Genomic DNA, 16,339 nt, shown 5'->3' with positions numbered 1-16,339 from the left:
ATAATTATTAGGATAATGATTCAGGATTTTTCAGGGTAATAGAAACTGACTGGGATCTCATGCTACATACTTTACACCTTTCAGTTTAGTGTCACGTGCCAATTATTTCTAACCCCATTACTTTCTTGGCTCCCTTCAGAGAGAGGAGCCTGTTGTGCCACATATCCTGATCGCCAAACACACAGAAGAACTGCTTGAGGAGAACTTCAGAGAGGTAGTTCATTAAATCCCCCTTGTCTCTAGCGTGGGAGTTACACCCAAATTCATGGGAATCACATGGGAGTAGAGAGTTGTGTGTTAACAATCCCTACTCCAAAATCCCTTTCCTGAGCTGTGTTGTAACTGGCAAGAAGTAGACTAACCATTCATTCTGTAGTCGCAGAGTTTGGCTCTGTTGGACTTTCATCCATCCTGGTGAGAATTAGTTTCTAGGTTGCTTTTCTTAATTTTCTATATAAACAGAATAGTAATTTCAGTATGGGACTATTGGGAAGTGTATAGGTACTACTGTAGTACTGTAGGTACTACTAGGAAGTAGGTAACTACTACTTGTAGGTACTACTGTAGTACTGTAGGTACTACCAGGAAGTAGGTAAAGAAATTATGAAGGGAAAGCAGAATGGAAAGGAGCGTTTGAGTTTTAGACAGCTAGTGCAGAACCTAGTTTTAGTAATGAAAGCATTCGTATTAAAGTTGTATTCAGTAGTGTAATATTCCTTCTTGATATTGTTCCTATTGTGGAACAGAAATCTTGACTGGGGTGGTGTAGACCCCTGAGGGATGACCTTTCAGGCTTCATTAACATATTGTTGGCCTCCCGACTGGCACACTGGAGAGCAGAATTTGCTGTGCTGTATGAGACCATCAGTCTGCCACCTCGGGAACCCTTCTTCTGCAGTGTCTGCTTAGTACATCAGAGTTTAGAGCGAAATGAATAAATGGTCTTCTCGCTAGAATGTCTGACAAGTCAAGGGGAATGCTGCCCCGGATTTATGTCCTGTAGCACGGTGCTTGCGTTTCCACCATAGCATTCATAACTGTAAATGTTATTAGCCTTCACACTATCCCATCTGCCTAAGCTGTGCTGAATTTATTTAGTTTAAATAGAAAATATATCCATGTAGTGATTACATCATGCATTAGGAGGATAAATTGTGTTTGAAATTTTGTTACAGTAGCAGATATTAAATGCGATTGTAAAATTACCCTTATGGGCTGTAAAAAATTACAAACTAGGTTTTTTTTACCATTGAAATGGATATTGGTATATATACTAATACTTACTCAGAATGAACACAGAATGTATCTGGAGAAATCTCAGATAATACTACAGGTATTTCTGCTTCTAAAGGCAAAAAGGACCCAGATTCTCTCTACATAAAAATGTGAAAAGACTTATAAATTAATGACTTCCCTTAGTCTATTAAATATCTCTCTTATTTTAGAATGTAATTTTCTATTATATTACACTTTTTTTGACAAATGTGTATGGTTTGGCTGAGTCTATTTATTATAGAATAAAAAAAAATAGTTTGCCCTACTTAGAGCATCTTAAGGTATTAAATATTATTAATATTTATTACCAGTTTACATTGCATTAAAATAGCTATAAGGAGGAAAAAAAGTTATGATTTTATATTCAAAATACTTTTAAGTCAATCTGTTAAAGTTCAACTCTCTTATGGAGATAAAAAGTACAGAGAGAATAGTGACATATTGTATCCCTGTGGAATCTAGACAGTTTCAGCCTGTGTATTTAAGGAGTATTTTGCCTAGTTTGGCATGAAGGAAAAAGTGTTGCTGCGTGCCTTACAGTTACAAGTAGAAGGGTAGCAGCTAAAAGAAGCAGAAGAACCAAGCTACTTTTAAAGCAGCGAAGCCAGCTGGCTGACTTTTTATTAATTATTCATGAAGAATACATTCATGTGGAGTCCTTCGTTGTCTGAAGTGTCAGACTTCCTGCTACTTCAAAATGAAATATAATAAACCTCTCAGTGAAAATTTTCTATTTATATACATTCAAGCTCCAGAAAGGATGATTGGGGTAAATAAGACCCTGTATCTTTTTGAATGCCTGATTCGTTATTTTTCTGAAATCTGGTTTGTAATTGTTTTTCCTGATGTACTTTTTGTCTTTTGATCTTCCAGCTAACCAACAAAATCTGTATAAATCTGCAATGACTGTGCTGAGATTTAGTGTAAAATTTTTCCCTGGTGGCCGAAGGGGTTTTTTGTCTCTTTTTTTGCGAAAAAAAAAAACCAACAAACCACCAAACAACCCTGCTATAAGAAAGTGAAATCATATTGTGAGTTTTTTTGTGATATGTCAAAAAGACTTTGCCCATTAGAATGGTAATTTGTAGTACTTTTTCCTTCTTATTTTGTGATACCTTATTTCTTTATTAGGATCTTCAACATTTTTAGTTCTTTTAATATTGAAAATAATCAGGTGAATTCAGTTTTGTTGTATCTATCCATCGCTATGTTGTTAAAAAAGGTCAAGGAAGAAAATAAATAAAGAAGGAAAGGAGGGAATGGTGATGGTCCTCCAGGATTACCCTTTTCCTCAGTGACTGACTGTCCTAATTGCTAAGTTACCTGTAACTTCTGCCGTCTTGGTCCTCTGATATTTTTTTCTGTGGTGCACCATTTGCTGCCTTCCACTGACTAAAATGAGAGGGGGGGAAAAAAAGGTGAGATTTAGTCAAATACTGGTTTCTTTGAATTTCCATTCCAGATTCCAGGACTGTATTTTCTCAATGCAAGATTTTCTCAGCCTTCAAGACAAAAAAAAAAAAAAGACAGTTTTAAATTTCATGGCACTGAAAAGGTGCATGACAATGTAAATGCAGTGAGACATGTAGTGAGAGTCGTTGGCCGATCTGAGAGGATGACTCAGGAGCAGTCCAATGTTCTGTCCCACAGGGAGTCTTTTTGTCTTTGCGTTGCTGATCAACCTAGTAGAGTGGGCCAAGAGCAAAGCTTTTAATTGCATCAGGAGAATGGGCAATGGTTTTTTTCATCTGCATTTTCAGTCACTGCAGCCTGTTACCAGCTATCAGGATGATGCTAAAAATCAATTATTAGAGAAATGCTTGATGAGAGGTACAATTGAACCTTTTTCCCTTTTCCTTCATATACTTCGCTCAGTCTCTGTTCCCTGTTGAATTTGTTTCTCCTGCGCTTTCTGTACATTGCAGGCACTTGTTATCCTAATTTTCCTCTTGAATTGTCTTTGCATGCTCCTTGTGAAAAATAAAACAGAATGGAGAAAGACCTCCCCGTGCTTTTTTTTGTTTGTTTGTTTAACTTACTAACTTAATGTACTGTTGTTCCTCAGAGCTAATAGACTTGTGGGAATTCAAGAAAGGTGAAAAAGACATCACCTAACAGAAAGACTGTGTAATTTTTAATTGAAAAATCTTCCTGAATTTACTCAAGGATCTAATGATAATCCTGTTTAAAAAAAAAAAAATCTCGAAGGAGTAAGGAACATCTTTCACTGACACCTGAACGGTCTAAAATGTTTTGGTGAGGTAAAAAATGAAAATGCATCAAGGTACCGAAGCTGGAAAGTGAGAAAGCCAGGTATTCCTATTCACTCATGTCACCATTAATTGGTGACATCTCCATATGAAACGATACAACCACAACATATGCTTTTGTGATTTGCCAGTTTTCTGACAGTCATTCATGCTATTGATCATTGTAGATTAAAAACAACAGCGTATTCTCTAGCCAGTGTTGTAGCGTGGCTGAATGATAACGGAATATCAGTTAACTTGATGCAAATTAAAATTAACAAGGAACTCCTATTTAACTGTGCAGTACTAGTTGTAATGCATGATGAATTTCAAAGGGGCAGTACAAGAAATGAGGTTCTACATAGCAAGCTTTACTTTCTATTTTCAGTTGTTTATTAATAGAAACTTGCTCTTGGAGGAGTTTGACCAAAATGTATGTTATAACTGTAGATAGTGGTATAAATGTTTGAATATGTTTTTCTATGGTAGTTCTCAAGATGGGTGTTGTGATCATTGAAGCTATGTTGCAATGAACTTCAAAATTTGAACAAAGTCTAGAAGGGAGTAATAAAAAATAGGATGCTATTTTGAGTAAGGATGCATCTAAATTCTTATTCAAATAAGGAAATTGGAAACTTGGATTTAGATTCATGTTTTGTATTTTCAGTTTTCTAAGGGAGAATAGATTGGATCTGTTTTATGTAGTAATTATTTTTGTTGACCAGAGAAAAGGATATACAGGTGAGATAAGCAACTGTATAGTTTAATCAACTACATAGGTTAATCTTTATATTTCTGTTAGGAGATGCTAAATGAATTTTTTTATTTACATGAGAATAAGGTTCCCCAAGCTATATGTATCGCTAACAATATGCTGACTGCTTCAGAATGATAAGCAGTCTGATGTATAGCAAGGATAACTGCTGGTGATATTTGATGCTGTCTTCCGCGGTGTCAGTAGGGATAGTTGTGCTTGATGAAAATAAAAATATATACTTGAAACAGTGCTAACACATACTTGCTTTAAATGTGGTGTATGTCAAGCTCTATTTGCAAGGGGTTTAGGATTTAAAAGAAATGCACAAAACCAGTTAAAACTGTCTTACTGGATAAAGTAACCCATATACTAAGAATGGCAAGAAAAGGAAAGTATTCATGTGTTTTTCAACTAAATTGTTAAGGAGCAAGACATAGTGACTATTGTTGTATTGATTTTAGACCCTTTATCCTTCTGGTTTTTAGAACTAATGATTTATGTTATATTGGTTTTATTCATAGACTAAGCACACTTTCCTTTTTCAAGTCAAATCTGACTTCTTCACTCAGTTATATTAATGAACGTAGCTTCTGCACTTGCAGAAGAAGCCGTAACTGCCACAAACTGGTTGAACATTTGGCCAGCAACTTGTATCAATTGAACCTTTTTAAAGCATTAGTTGAAAATGTAAGGGAAAACTTAAGCAAACACCCTGACACCTAAGCCTAGGACAGACAAAACTTCCAAGTTATTTAATGGTTAGTTTTTAAAAAGAGAAAATTTTAATTTAAATACCTTTCTTTGATCCTTAATTTCCTTCCCATTCGTCTTGCATAGATTTCTGCCCCAGCTTTGACTGGCAACAGCAATGCAGGAGTTTATTGTGGAACACACCTTTGGCAGTCAGAGGAAACTGTAGGACAATATTATTCACAAACTTCTGGAAATGAAAGTATGAAATTTCTTCTCACCAAACACCAGTACCGGGTTTTAGAGCTGTATTAACAACTGCCGTTCTAGACTTCTGTCTAGCACTGCACAGGAGCAGTTTTATGTTATGCTTAGGCTTCTTTCTGTTATTCTCCCTTCTATTCACATTTGCACCTCACCTTGAATTTGTAGGAGAATCATGAACTTTTTTTTCTGAGTCTCTTCCCTGCAGGACAGGAGGTCTTTGTGAGGGCCTGTGCTACATTCTCCCATCTTGCAAGCTGCCCTTTTGCAGAGCCAAGAGTGTTTCCCCACAGCAGCTGAGTAGAAATTCCTGGAGAAACCTCCAGGATGCAGCTTGCTAGTACACTGAATTTGTTCCAAATACAGTGTTCTGCTGCTGTTTGGCACCCTCTGATCATCTCAAAAATGTATTTTCTACTGACTTGTAACTGTTCCGTGTTTTGTGTTTCTCAGGTTTTTCCCCTGTACAATTATGTCTGAAGTCAAGGCGTGGGGACTTGCAAAGTGCACATATTCCACATTTCAATACAGAGAGTGGAATCTTCTGGCTAAGATTTTCTAGCCCATCGTGGTCTAGACAGTGTTTAGACAGACATTCTCCAAATGTTTTATTAGCTAGTAAGATGTGATCAGAAAAAACATTCAAAGCCTGGCAGCGTTGGAAGCTATTGTGAAAGGATGTATCAGAGCACATGCTTGGATGGAATGGGACATGCATAAGGGGGGAGAATGGTAAAATACGTGTTGGGATGAAGCAATAGAGTGGTAAGCGTTGGACGATAACCAGCTACTACTAATTAGATGACTTGGAGATGAAGAAACTATCATATTGATTGCAGAAGGGATTACTTTTGATGACAACTTTTGATAATTTTTTGATAACGTTACCCTTGTTAATTTTTTTGTTTGGTTTACTGAAGACCAAGTAGTAACTGAGTCCTGCTTGAAGGGTAACTTATCCAAAACATGTCACAATGTTTAATTCTGCACTAACGAGAGCAGAAGAGTTAATTTTTCCAACAGTGGGATAATACTACTACTTCCCAAAATAATGTGTGTACACAAATGGCTTAATTAAGAGACAAATAATCTCCTCAGGGGAACAGAGCAAACCCTTGGATGGAGGATAGCAGCTGTGTGGGCACCAGACTGCACCAGTAGTGTTGAGAATCTAAATATTTGCAGGAGGTGTTGGAGTGAACTAGAAAGAAGGTATTCCATAGCAAGATATTTCTTCAAGCTCTGCTTTTGGCCTGAGTAGAAATCAAATAATAATGGTAAGATGGGCTTCTCTTTTAATTTAGATTTAATCAAGGGCCTTTACCAGTAAACTGTATGCACCTTCATCTGCGTACATATAATGAAGGCTTGAGATAACTGACTGTGGTGGAATTCAGTTCTCTGTGCAGGTCTATTGTTTCTTGTGCCTTTACTGCTGAGTTCTTCCCTTTATGAATAGAAGATAATTGAGGCTTGGAATTGCCAGTGTAGAAATGAGAAAGTGGGAAATGAAGTGAGAAAATGGGGAAACGGGGGTTAGATTCTGTGAGTACAGTGAAGATAGAGCAGTGTGGATTACTGTTATGTGTCATTTACATAAACAGACAGGTTAGCTGTCATCTTAAGGCTTCTGCACTTCATTTGCTGATGTGTTCATTTGTAACTTTAAAAAAAGTTCTGTTCAGAGTTTTGTTTGACAGAAAAGCATACATCTTAAGGAAAATAAATATACAATCAGTCATCTCTGTAAATGGCAAAAAAAAATGGTAAAATTTATAATGCTCAGAGGTTACACATAGCTGGCAAAAACTTGTATTCACGTGCTTTTTTTCATTCCAGGAAATACAAAATTAGCTTTAAAAAACTCTGTTGGGACTGTTGTGTTGTTTTTTTTTTTTTTTTTCCCCTTGGAAAAATCCAATAAGAAAAATTGATCTTGGTAAAAGAAAGGGAGGTAAATAAAGATATTTTGCAAGCTCCTATTCTGTTCTAATAATTCCTTTTTTTTCCTCTCTATTGCTTATTGCTTTCTGTGATGGATTGAAGGGAACAATTTTCCACTTGATTGTATATGTGTTACTTTATGACAGTTGGAGACATACTAATTTATTACAGAATGGATATGAAATTTTTCTAGTGAAGAGAAGTGGGAGGGAGAGCAAAGAGAAAGATTTTCTTATGACAGTTAAAAATAGTGAGAAAAATTTGCAGAACTTTTGAGAGACCACCTTCGCTTCTCTTTGGTAGAATATTAAGGTCACCTTGGAATCACAAGCGAACAAAGTGGTGGCTTGGAAAGTATGCCCTCTGTTAGTAAATATATGATTCTTCTGACACTAACGTGACAAATGTAGAATAAAAGTGAAAAAAAAAATTAGCTTATGGCATATCAGAGAGAAAGATGTAATCCTCTTAGATTTTCAGGGAAATCTGGAACAGTCTTCTGCTGTGTGATGGGAGTAGGCCAACATGGTCTGCCTGTAGAGTTACTAAAACCGTAAATGTAGCTCTTTGCATGCTTGCTCTTTGCAGAGTGTCAGCAACAGAGAAGTGGAAACTTATTCATGCAGTGAGGGATTCACCCAGTGACAGAAATGCAGGAATTTTGACTGGCAGTTTTCTGTCTTTTCCAGAGCTGATCTGACTGGTCATTTTTTCTGTGGAGCTGACACTGATCTATTTGAATACTCCTCAGCCTGTTCTCAGTCTCAAGGTCTCAGCAGTTCTGGGACATCTGCTATGCTTTCTGTGTCTCAGAAGGCCATGGAATTGTTCCTTCTTTGCATGTCTGAAAGATTTCCTGGTTTTAGGCTTATTGTTACCCTGTCACAGACTGGAGCTTTATGTCCCGACTGCCTTAGACTCTCAGATCTGTGCTGACTTCCAGGGTATTTTGGGGCTTAAACACCGCAGTGTCCCAGATCTCCATCCATATTGGTTTTCTGGGGCATCCACTGCATCCACACATATAGGTGTGTGTTGTGTGTCACCTATACCTCTACAGTATTTTAGGACATCATTGCTATTTATTTAATGGTATAGAATATACCCAGATTAGGCAAAAGTGTATACCCTCTGCTGTGTTTCCTCTTCTGGAATACTGTTTTGGCTTGGGTGGAAAATCCAAGATTCTTTTGTACGAACACCCATGTTCACCTCTTCTCCATCTCAAACATGCCCAAAGCCTGCCAGTGTTAGGTCTGTCCTCTTGCCTTATTGGGTATCTTCCAGTCTCCAAACTCATTTTCTTAGACAGCTAAGAAAAGTAGCTTTTTCAACCATTCTCATTAGTCCTTCGAGTAGTAGTTTAAGTACAGATGTTGTAGTCAGTCATCTTAATTTGGTGGGTATATGCTAAGGTCCTCTTTAGAAAGGACAGACTAAGGCACTCTAAGACATGGCAGTCTTAGTAGCACTTCTTAAAATCTGAACGTTTTTGTAAGCTTTATGTAAACTCTTCCCCTGAATCATTATACATGGCTATTGATGTGAAATTAATTTGTGTTGCTTTGGTGCAGACAGTCTCTTACAGACTGCTGTATGAGCCTTGAGGTGCTATGTGGCATACTTACAGCAGGAAACAATCATCCTTCTAAAAGGTGTAAAAGTGTGAGTCGATACACCAGGGTTAGGAATCCAGGAGAATTATTTATGAATTCACAGTTTCTGGTAGAGTTAAATGCTTACCCTGAATCTCAGGAGTCCCAGCCTTTTGTCTTGACTGTAATGACAACCTTCCCTTTTTTGTGCTGAAGAAAAGGCAATGGCAGAAGTAGTGGTGGCTGATGGAGTACGGGTGCTGTGGAAGACAATGTGTGTACCCAAAGCCAAGGCATGAGGCCCATGGCAAACCTTTGAGATGGGTGTCTCAAAAATTGTTGTAATTTCTTCAATCATCCTGGTATTTTGAAGAAATTAATTACTGTGAACTTGCAGAATATATTTCCATATTCAGCTGATCAAAATAATTTAGGGCATCTCTTGTCGACATTGGTGAAAAGTGACTAGGAACTTAAAAAGTCTTCAGGAATAGATTAGCTATTTTCCACTTATATAAATAAGAGAAAATTGGCGACCAGTTGTGGGATTTTCATCTGCATATCTCAAAGAAGAAATGTAAAAAACATCAAAATTAAAAACAGTCATAAAGTGATTTTTAGTATGTAGATGTAATTGCATTGAGGACAAATCATTTTCTGCTTTTGAAGTCAGACAGATTGGAGACAGCATCAAGTTTTAAAGGTTGAAAAACAGAAAAAAAAGGTGATGCTAATGATTTTTTTTCAAAGGCTGGTACCTTTCAGCTAGATTCACCTTGCTAGTACTTGTGCTGTAAAAATATGTCAAGTTGAACCTTGTCTCTCTCCTGTATTTTTCTTCAGTTTTGTGAGTCTTCAAATAGAATAATTGGGACTTTCCTTAGTATTGCAAAAGTATGTTTTACAATTTTTTTCTGTGGTATTTTTGAAAATCTTAGCCTATTGCTGGTGGGTGAAAATAGACTGACTTCACTGATACCTGGAAGACTTCCAGTTGCCTTAAGACCAAGGCACAGTGAAGACTGATAGATAAAGGGAGCAGGAAGACCTGTCTAGCACTGCTGTCACTGGAACTACTGATGTGTTATGTGCTTGAGTGTTTGTTGAAAAAGGCTAAGGTTCAGCCAGTCCACAGATTCTCAGAAAAAGCTGCCAACAACAGTGACGTCAATGTCAACTTTGGTGGCTGTATTTTACAGTGACTGATCTGCTGGTATTTGAACTGAAACCACTAAAGTTATTGGATAGTGTAAATTGATGTAAATCCATTAACTTCTTTACAGCTCTTCTCATTTACAACAGGGCCAAGCCCATGTGATTGAATAATGTCCTGTGCATAATCTTTTTTTTTTTTTTAATTTTACTCTCCTCCCTGTGTGACTTTTGATTTTTTGGTAATGTTTTTGATGATACAGAGTGAAGGAACTAAATTGTGATTTCAGCTACATGGATGTGTACTTTGGAAAAACATGCTGTCGCGCTTTTGAATGTGTAAGAAGTGGCAGGTTTTCAGGCAAAGCTCCAAATCCCTCCCACATATCTGGAGATTATATAATCAAATCCTGTGTGTGTTTCATGTCGCTAGGGCAAAGTACAAACAGCAAAGTAAAATTAATTCTTCTCCTTATATAAAAGGAGGATGGGAGTTGCCAAATTTTTCAGTATTATTACAGCAAAAGTAGCAGGGTATTTTTGTGAGGGGTGGTGAGGATGAAGTACAGATTGGTTCCAAACTGAGCATAGAGTAGGTGAAACTCTGCTCAGTCAAGTAATTTTTCTGCACCACTAGGATGCAAATGATGGGCAGGCAGGCAAAGACAACCCTCTTGTCTTTTTGCAGGTGGTCAGAGGTCAGTCAGGTCTTTAAATAGTAAGGCCACATTGTGCCTTCCAACATTTTTGAAGAAATTTAAAGCAGTAAGGGAAAATTTAAACCTCATAAGAGAAAAACTTTTTTGTTTTCTTACATTTGTGATTTGTCTCTCTAGCTGGCAATGGTCATGACTTACAAAATGTGGGAAATCTCTATTTTTAAAAGTGTGTGTCAGAATGAAACCACTACATTTCTTTGCATCGAAAACCTGTTACTTTTTAGAAGTGTGAACTTGTGGTACTTTGAAAAATATTGACAAAAAATAGTTCCACCGAGGTCTTGGCTTGTATAAAAAGCAGTGGCAGTTTTGATCTGTGTTTACTGAAGTGTTAATAGTTTCTCTGCCTCTCGCTGAGCAGCGATGTGCTTCTGGTGTTGGCTCTCTGGTGGAGCTGGGATCCAGTCCCTCCTTACATCCAAGGCTTTTTCAAAGCCTCACTTTGTACTGTAAATGCGTTATAAGCTATGTGCTGAATAATACGTTTAATAAGTATCAGTCAAAAGTGTTCAACAAAAGCTATTAGATGCTAACTCATGAGCCATTGCCTTGCCTCCCTGTGGTTTGGTTGTCTCCCCTGCCTGTTTCTGAATAGGCTTTTGCATTTTAGGTATTCTACTAGCTGTTGCAGCTTTTATCTTCCCTGTGCTTTACACAGTATCGCCTGTCCAGTATAGTGCCTCTTTTTCTTCCTATTTCTGATTTTAAGTTTCTCTTCTTTACTTTATTTCATACTCTTGCTTTCCTGTTTCTCATGATATTTCACCTATTAGAAGCAGCTGCCCTCTGCAAAATACAGAGAGCATAATAAGCAAAGCAACCCAGATGAAAGCTGAAATCCCTCTTCTGTTCCTTTCACAGATAGCAGGGGCCTACAAAATCCTCTGCATTTCATCTATTTTCAGAGTGACATGTGGAGGAAAACAACCCAAAACACCAAACGCAAAACCTAAAGCCACTGTTCTTCTCTACCCAAAAGTACTCTAAATTTTTTCTGCAGAACTAGCAACTCTAGTAATTGTTTTACAAATCAGAGATGTATGGTTTTTAATATATGGCTTCAGTCTAGGTATACAGTGGTGTGAAAAAGAAGGTTAGTGACCACTTCTTCCTGGGCTGGTCCAGATCCTTAGGCAATTTGCAGTGGATCAACATGTGTATATAGTGTTAGATAGGAATTAGCATTATTCCAACCAGAAGAACTGCAACACAGCAATCCACTGACCTGAGAGTTAACTGGAGCAGTAGCATAGCCTGCAGCAGATGAATAATTGGACCCTTACTGAAAATTTGGTTTGGGCTTGTTTTGCTTCTGACTCATTTTATTTTGGTTCCTGTGGTCGATGCACAAGGCATGTAGTACCTCCCTTTCCTTCTGCTTTCCAGAACATCAGCTACCAGAAGGACAAATGCATGTCTGATTGGTGCTCTCTGAGGATGAAAGTCCATATGCTGCAATAAATCTGATGCTGGAAAGCTGACAAAACTACAGCAGTGGAAAAAAGTTAGTTGATGATAAACTACTAGGCTATGACAGCTTTTCTCCTTACTTAAAAAAAGTACACACTGCTCTAGTAAATTCCCTGCTTTGGGATTAGCTACTTCAGATATTTTGGTAGCTCTCAAAGACAAAGGACCTATTTGGTTTAATTTAAGCTGTTTATTTTTCTAGTCTATCAGATTACAACATAACAGGATTTTAACCTGAGCAGTGTTGGTTATACTGAAGTTCTGCCTGGCCCTCTGTCCCGTCTCCTGCAGGAGCTGATGCCAGGATATAAAACAGATAAATGTACCCATAGTTCTTCAGAACTCCTAGTTGTCCTAAAATTGCCTGAGCAGTTACTATATACTTTGCAATTCTTAAAGAGTTGGTCTTCCAGGAACCTGTCTAACCCCTCTTGAACCCTTTGAAACTGTAGGAACTTCGGTGTCTTGTGGAAAGTAGTTCCGCAGTGTTAGTGTTGCTGAAAAGCCTCCTTCTTTTGTGTGGTTTGAATCTGTCCATACTAATTGCATTTGTCCCCAGTTCCTACAGCGTATTTCCTGAGTATGAGTATTTGAAGCTCATAATTTTGAAGATTAATTTAGAACTTTTTTCCTTTGTGCCCTGTTTTTTTACTTTTATCTACATCTGCCATTTTGCTGACCAGTAACAGACATTTTTCATAGCTGTTGCTAGTTTGCTCTGTTACATCCTATAATCTATAGACTTTGCAGTCTTATTAAACTCACTTCATGGTTTTGAATGTGTTGAAAACCAACAGAGAACAGTTGTTGAAAAGTGACCATTTCATCCTCTGCTTCATGGCCCATCTTTTAAGCAATTTGTGCATGGCCTTTTTGAGTGCTGAATGTCTGCTTAGTTTCAGAAGCAGGTGACCTTGTTAAAGCCTTCTGGAAGCCCAGGTAGGTTGTATCATTATGCAAATGTTTGTTATTCCTTTAAGGAACTTCAGAAAGTCTGAGACACGTAACATTCCATTACAAAAATCTGCTTGACTTTCCCTCTGCTTATCCAGGTACTTTAAATATCAGGGCAATATTGTTAAAGATAGGTTCTTCAGAAGAGTGGGACCTTCAGGTAAATACCACATGTTCATTTTATGTGGTGATTCCTGAATGTATGAAATTGTAGTTTTTTTCACATTTAAAGGGCAGTCAGAGTTTGATTGAATATCTGCTTCTGTACGTACAGCACTTGCCAGTAAAACTTCTGTGATGTCAGCTGTCATGTTTTAATGAAAAAAAACCTCTGGTGAGATTTGAAGGGAGGAACTGCTGTCCTGACTGGAATGACTCACTGTATTTCATTTTTCTTATTGGCAGATTAGACATAGGTCTTCAGATTGGAAAATTTCATGTCTGTTTAGCAATTGCTTAAACATTTAATCTGTGGTGTGACTAAATGCCTTCCTGACAGGAGTACAAATTGCTAACGCTGTGGCTATTCTTCGCTGTTAGTAGATTCCCTCAGTAGATTGTCTTGGAAGAGACTTGATGAAATCATTCTGATTAGTGTACTGCTTTAGGTATTATCTTTTCTGATTTAATATATTGTCTTTCTGGTTTTCTTTTGTCATAGCAACTCTGAAAGCAGTATTGTAGACTGACATGAGGTGATTTTTAACTGTTCTGTGGTAGAAATTCAATGTACCTGCATGATGGGTTGAGCACAGGTCTGAATTTTGCTATGAGCATTTGAAAGCGTTGAGCTATTTAAGGCAAAAAATAGCTCAAAAGAATTGAACTTGGTGAGTTAAATTAGCATTTCCCTGCCAGGCAATAATAGGAGATGCTCATCCAAAAATGTTACATTACATAGCGTCTGACATTTGCATGTATTTTTCCAGTAGCCTTGGTACATGGAACAATTCCCATAATCTGGAAATAAGCTACTGCTTAATAAATTAGCAGCACATAGCATCATTGTGAATGATCAGAAGCAAACTATAGCCAACTATGCCCGGGTTAGTGCAGCACTTTATGTATATTTTGAATTCATTCCCTGGTACCTTTGTCAAGAAATGTATCAGGAAAAATAAAGGGTCAGCATGTCTAGAGTATGATGCATCTCTTCTATCCCAAATTTTCGTTTCATGATTAGGCAAAGAGGCACTGGACAGATGCCCTTCTAAAGGTGTGTGCTGTATTGACTGTAGGGCAACTAGGGACTAGCTTTGAATTAGGCATCTAAAGTTAGGAATATTAAGATTGGACAAGATGGTCCTGTGGTCCCTACGTATATGCTCTTCTTTTTCTGGCCAACTACATAGACCGAGACCTGGAGTCTGATCTGCAGAGGTGTGGACTAAGTGCAAAATGGTACCAGGATTTTAGTGATGTGTTGACTTTATTCCCGTTCCTCATCTGTAATGGAAGTACTAGTATCCCCTTCAATTTTTTTGTCTGTACTGTACATAATTTAACCTTGTTTAATCCTGTCTTTGGATTGCAGTTTCACAGTGACCTTCCCCCTTCTTATGAATAGCACAGGTTCTTAGTTTGATCTGATAGGGTTTTATCTGCCTGAGTTTATAATGGCTGCATTACCTGTGGCTGATCAGGTCAGGCTCAAGACTTGAATACTATTTGCAGTGGCTGTGCCCATATGACTGGGAGAAAAACAAATAGGAAGCTGCTTTTATCCCTTTTTTAGTTGCCCGGCCCTTATATTAAGAGCTAGAGAGTTGCAAGATATTGGATCTGAAACTAATTACTGCTCTGGGACTGAATGTTGCTTGTCTTGGGTATTGAGCCAATATAATTTTGGGAATAAGTCCATGTTTGGGACAAGAACAAAAGGCTTCTTTATGATTTTGATTTAAATGTAAATATATAAGACTTTTCTGTGGTTGTTTTAGAGCTGTTCACGTATTCAGAGTAACACGGTAGATCAAAATGAAGATGGATGGCAGTGGTTTAGATCCTTATAAATTCACAGCAAACAAGATTTCAATATACTGCTTTTTATCACTTGGAAATAGTACCTCCTACAGGGACAATTTTGCAGTTGACTATTCAGTTGTTATATGGTGCTTCTCCAAGATCAGCACTTAATGATTTTGAGCTGACTCTTCTGAGAACAAAAGTCAATTAAAGAACTCAATCAAAGACTGAGAATAAATGTCAATTAAAGATCTCCAATTGTTTTATTAAAATTTTAATGTATCTTTTTTCCCTCTTCTTGCTCCTTTTTCTTTGCTTGGTGTGTAGGACATGTGAATGTGAGTTACGGGTTTTTTGAGGACAGACAAAGTATCTGGAGGTCACAGGTTTTTAGGTTTCAGAAGCTATAGTGTCTGGAGTCTGGGCAAGAATTACATGGCTGCATCTGAAGTGTATATATGTTGAGGAAGCTATATTGTACGCATTCTGCCATACGACTTCAAGGAGACTAAGCCGCCCGGGCTTAGGGACAGCAACAGCTCGGTAATGGAAGTGCTCGGTGGCTCAGGCTTGTGTATATACATGCACAAATGCTTTAGCTGGTTGTGTTTATGGACTTTTGCATATGTGCACAAATGTAGAGCTTCAGCGATGAGAGAGGTTTTTAATTTAATGTCAGTCACTTTTCAGTTTTAGGTGGCAATCCGCATGTAGTACTGATTTTAACACTGTATCTTGGTAATGCAGTAATTTGGTTGCCATGTGAATACAAATCTGCAGGGGGAAAATTGAAAGCCTATTATTGTAGTTTACCAAGTATCCTGTAGTGTTCCTCAGAAAAGATTGCAAATTATATTTTTGCATATTAAAAAAGCAGCTGCTGCCCTTGAAGTCACAGATGTACCCTTACAAGCGTTTTGTAACACACTGGCACTAAAGGTTCTGAGAAACAAGAACAGATTCTTTTCCCGTTTGTATTTCATGGATTACTAATTAGCTGTTTGATAAATAAGTTTAACTTTAGGTCACGCTGCTCAGTAAGGAAGCAAAAGGAAAAAGAAGAGATCCTGGAAAGATGCCATTTTCACTGGCATTTATTAAAATAATTTCCGTAAGGGAATGAGGAAGGGTAAGCTCGACCTGCTCTGCTGGGCTGGTGTGAGAGCTCCTCAGAAACTGAGTCACTATTTTGAACTTACTTTTTTTCAGAGAGAGAGTTGAGCTACAGCTCAAACTCCCATGCCTGATTTGCAGAACATAAAACATCCTTAGGGTCATTCTGTTTCTTAACGATTCGCGTGGCGA

General features: G+C 37.7%; 1 protein-coding gene across 2 annotated transcripts in view; it reads left to right on the top strand.

Annotated features, from left to right (window-relative positions):
• Nucleotides 1–16,339, top strand: part of CCNY (cyclin Y) — a 130,897-nt gene that overhangs the window by 50,413 nt on the left and 64,145 nt on the right. The gene's annotated exons all lie outside the window — the stretch shown is intronic.

Source organism: Phalacrocorax aristotelis, chromosome 2, assembly GCF_949628215.1.
Source record: "Phalacrocorax aristotelis chromosome 2, bGulAri2.1, whole genome shotgun sequence".
In the NCBI taxonomy this organism is placed as follows: Eukaryota; Metazoa; Chordata; class Aves; order Suliformes; family Phalacrocoracidae; genus Phalacrocorax; species Phalacrocorax aristotelis.
The sequence above is the reverse complement of the archived record's forward strand: the minus strand, read 5'-3'. Positions and strand labels throughout refer to the sequence as shown.